General features: G+C 40.0%; 1 protein-coding gene across 1 annotated transcript in view; it reads right to left on the bottom strand.

Moving 5' to 3' along the window:
- Positions 1-4,059, bottom strand: part of LOC107705008 (slit homolog 1 protein-like) — a 79,895-nt gene that overhangs the window by 19,960 nt on the left and 55,876 nt on the right. The window lies entirely within an intron of this gene.

Genomic DNA, 4,059 nt, shown 5'->3' with positions numbered 1-4,059 from the left:
CCCTAATGAAAAATAACATATTTAAAAAAATATCTATTTTATGCTAAGTATAGTTCAAATCTATGAACATATTTACTGGCATACCACTCGAGACTTACTGATATAAACATTATAATTAAACTTTACTTTGAGTGGTACTTGTGTATAATGCACGTTTCTAAAATGTGTGTAAATGCCTAAAATGTGTTTTAATGTCACTATCGATGAGGATTTTATTATCTTTGAATAATATCTGTCCTTTAATGCAAGATATTTAAAGTGTACCTGAAGTATACCTGCACTTTAGCACAATCAAATATACTTCAGTATATTTGCTGCTAGAAGAAGCAGTCGAGCAGCAGAAGAGGACAGCAATTTGTAAGTGTTTTGTCTTGTTTTCTCATTAGATTTCAGTGCGGTTGTCGTTGCTAGGAAACATTGTTTCACTTACTGTGTTTTACCGTGGTAAATACGTGCTCAAGTCACGTTTGTTCTCGTGCGTATCGCGGGACTTTCCAGTTTTGGTTTGCTAAATAGTAAGGCGTGGCCAGCTGACTTCTATAACGAGTACTCAGGCAAGTATAAAATTGGTTAGGTCACCGTGGCAGCCCTCATGTGAAGACTGACGAGTGTAAAGACCATCGACTCTACCTGCGCGACTCCACCTAGCAAGGACACCGACAAGGCACTTGAGTATTGCTTTCCTGCCCTTTCTTTACTTTTCTTTACTCTTTGTACAGCTTGTTCTCATCTACTTGTTTAGGACAATTATACTCACTATGTGCTTTCAAATCTCTACTATTACTACTAACACTCGGAAATCACGCACTGTACGTTGGAGGCAGGCCAATCCTAATAATCTGCGTACTGTCCCTCTGTCCTCTACTACTTTACTCTCTATTCCAATTGGTCTCTGGAACTGCCAGTCTGCTGTAAACAAAGCAGACTTTATTTAATCTATTGCTACTCATTCAAGTCTCAACCTCATGGCCCTAACTGAGATTTGGATCAATGCTGGGGTGGCGAACGTCAGTCCTGGAGAGCCGCAGCCCTGCAGAGTTTTGCTTCAACCCTAATCAAAGCTAATCAAGGTCTGAATGGTTACTAGGAAACTACAGGCAGGTGAGTTTTAATTAGGGTTGGAGCTGTACTCTGCAGGACTGCGGCTCTCCAGTTCGCCACCCCTGATCTAATGCATTAAAAATGTACAATATAGTTGGAATCACATGCAATTACTATTACACACCCGGTTAAAATCCACTTTGTAGTCATTTATCATCCCCCAGGTCAACTGGGCAACTTCTTGGAGGAGTTGGATGTGTTACTTTCAAACTTTCCTGAGGATGGTACTCCTCTGGTACTGCTCGGTGACTTCAACATCCACCTAGAAAAACCCCAGGCTGCTGACTTCAACACTCTGCTCGCCTCATTTGATCTCAAGCGAGTGTCTACTATGGCTACTCACAAATCAGGTAACCAACTGGACCTCATCTACACACGCTATTGCTCCACTGACAACACTTTAGTTACTCCACTGCACACCTCAGACCACTTCCTCATCACTTCTAACCTCACATTAACTCCTGACACAGCACACGCTCCTCCGCAGGTCACCTTTCAACGTAACCTACGCTCGCTCTCTCCCTTGTATTCACTGCTAAAACGACATACTACCACAACAAAATTAACAACTGCTCTGACCCTCTTACACTTTTCAAAACTTTCTCCTCTCTTCTCTGTCCTCCTCCCCCAAGACTTTGCAACTTTCTTCACAAATAAAACAAGAACCATCAGTGACCAATTTCCCACACCACAAACTGATGATAACTTCATAACGACAAATACACACTCTCTCTCCTCCTTCTCTCCACTCTCGGAGACGGATATTTCCAAACTTATCCTTTCCAATCATCCAACTATTTGTCCACTTGATCCTATCCCCACTCACCTCCTTCAGGCCATTTCTTGTTCAGTCATACCTTCGCTTACTCACATTATCAACACCTCTCTTCACACTGGTACATTTCCCACAGCATTTAAGCAGGCTCGGGTAAACCCACTGCTTAAAAAACCCTCTCTAAATCCAGCACTTTTAGAAAACTACAGACTTCTTCCCTTCTTCCATTCATTGCAAAGACACTTGAGCGAGTTGTGTTCAACAAACTCTCTATGTTTTGGGGTTCCTCAAGGCTCAGTGCTTGGATCACTTCTCTTCTCCATCTACATGTCGTCATTAGGATCTGTCATTAAGAAGCATGGCTTTTTCTATCATTGCTATGCTGATGACACTCAACTCTTCTCATTCCAACCAGATGATCTGAAGGTAGCTGCTCTCGTTGCATCCTGTCTGAGAGACATTTCTGGCTGGATGAAGGACCATCACCTTCAACTCAACCTTACTAAGACAGAACTGCTTGTGGTTCCAGCAAACCCATCGTTTCATAACAGCTGCTCTATACAGCTGGGTTCATCAACCATAACTCCTTCCAGGACAGCCAGAAACCTAGGAGATGTGATCGACGATCAGTTAAGCTTCACAGACCACATTGCTACAACGGCCCGGTCCTGCAGATTTGCCTTATACAACATTAGGAAGATTAGACCCTTCCTGTCAGAGCAAGCCACACAACTTCTTGTCCAAGCTCTTGTTCTCTCCAGACAGGACTATTGTAATGCTCTCTTGGCGGGCCTTCCTGCATGCACTATCAAGCCTCTGCAACTGATACAGAATGCAGCAGCGAGAGTGGTCTTCAATGAGCCAAAAAAAAGCTCACATTACTCCTCTCCTCATCAGGTTACACTGGCTACCAGTAGCCGCTCGCATCAAATTCAAGGTACTGATGCTTGCCTACAAGACAACCACTGGCGCTGCACCAATATACCTAAACTCGCTAGTTCATGCTTATGCGCCCTCCAGAAGCTTGCGTTCTGCAAGTGAACGGCGCCTTGTGGTGCCATCCCAAAGAGGCACAAAATCACTCTTACAGACCTTTACCTGGACTAGTATGTAAAAAAAATACATAAAACCTAGCTACGTGTACTGTGCTAGACTAACTGAGACTAGTCATGGCACTTGTATACTATTGTTCTCTCGTTGGTTTGATTGCTTCTATTGTTCTCATTTGTAAGTCGCTTTGGATAAAAGCGTCTGCTAAATGATTAAATGTAAATGTATATCTTTAGTTGGACTTTAGCTCTACTTCTGCACAATTAAAGTGCATTAAGCACAAAATTAGCTGTTCCAATTTAGCAGACTTTAAGTATAGCAGTTTAGTATACTAAAAGTACAATTGCAGGGTATTTTTATTAAGTACATATGTAAATATAGTTGTAGTATACTTAGCATAACATAAATGTATTTTAAAAACATTTTAGGTTTTAGTATATATACAGTGGGTACGGAAAGTATTCAGACCCCCTTCAATTTTTCACTCTTTGTTATATTGCAGCCATTTGCTAAAATCATTTGTTAATTTTTTTTCCTCATTAATGTACACAGAGCGCCCCATATTGACAGAAAAACACAGAATTGTTGACATTTTTGCAGATTTATTAAAAAAGAAAAACTGAAATATCACATGGTCCTAAGGTACCTGAAGTATACTTGCAATAGTTCCACTTTAGCACAATCAAATATACTTCAGTATGTCTTTAGTTGGATTTCAGCATGACTTCCGCACAATTAAAGTGCATTAAGCACAAAATTAGTTGTTCCAATTTGGCAGACTTTAAGTATAGCAGTTTAGTATACTAAAAGTACAATTGCAGGGTATTTTTATTAAGTACATATGTAAATATAGTTGTAGTATACTTAGCATAACATAAATGTATTTTAAAAACATTTTAGGTTTTAGTATATATACAGTGGGTACGGAAAGTATTCAGACCCCCTTAAATTTTTCACTCTTTGTTATATTGCAGCCATTTGCTAAAATCATTTAAGTTAATTTTTTTTCCTCATTAATGTACACACAGCACCCCATATTGACAGAAAAACACAGAATTGTTGACATTTTTGCAGATTTATTAAAAAAGAAAAACTGAAATATCACATGGTCCTAAGTATTCAGACCCTTTGCT

Source organism: Sinocyclocheilus anshuiensis, unplaced genomic scaffold (assembly GCF_001515605.1).
Source record: "Sinocyclocheilus anshuiensis isolate Anshui unplaced genomic scaffold, SAMN03320099.WGS_v1.1 scaffold31, whole genome shotgun sequence".
NCBI classification, from domain to species: domain Eukaryota; kingdom Metazoa; phylum Chordata; class Actinopteri; order Cypriniformes; family Cyprinidae; genus Sinocyclocheilus; species Sinocyclocheilus anshuiensis.
Note: the sequence above shows the minus strand (reverse complement) of the source record. Positions and strands in the feature narration are given on the sequence as shown.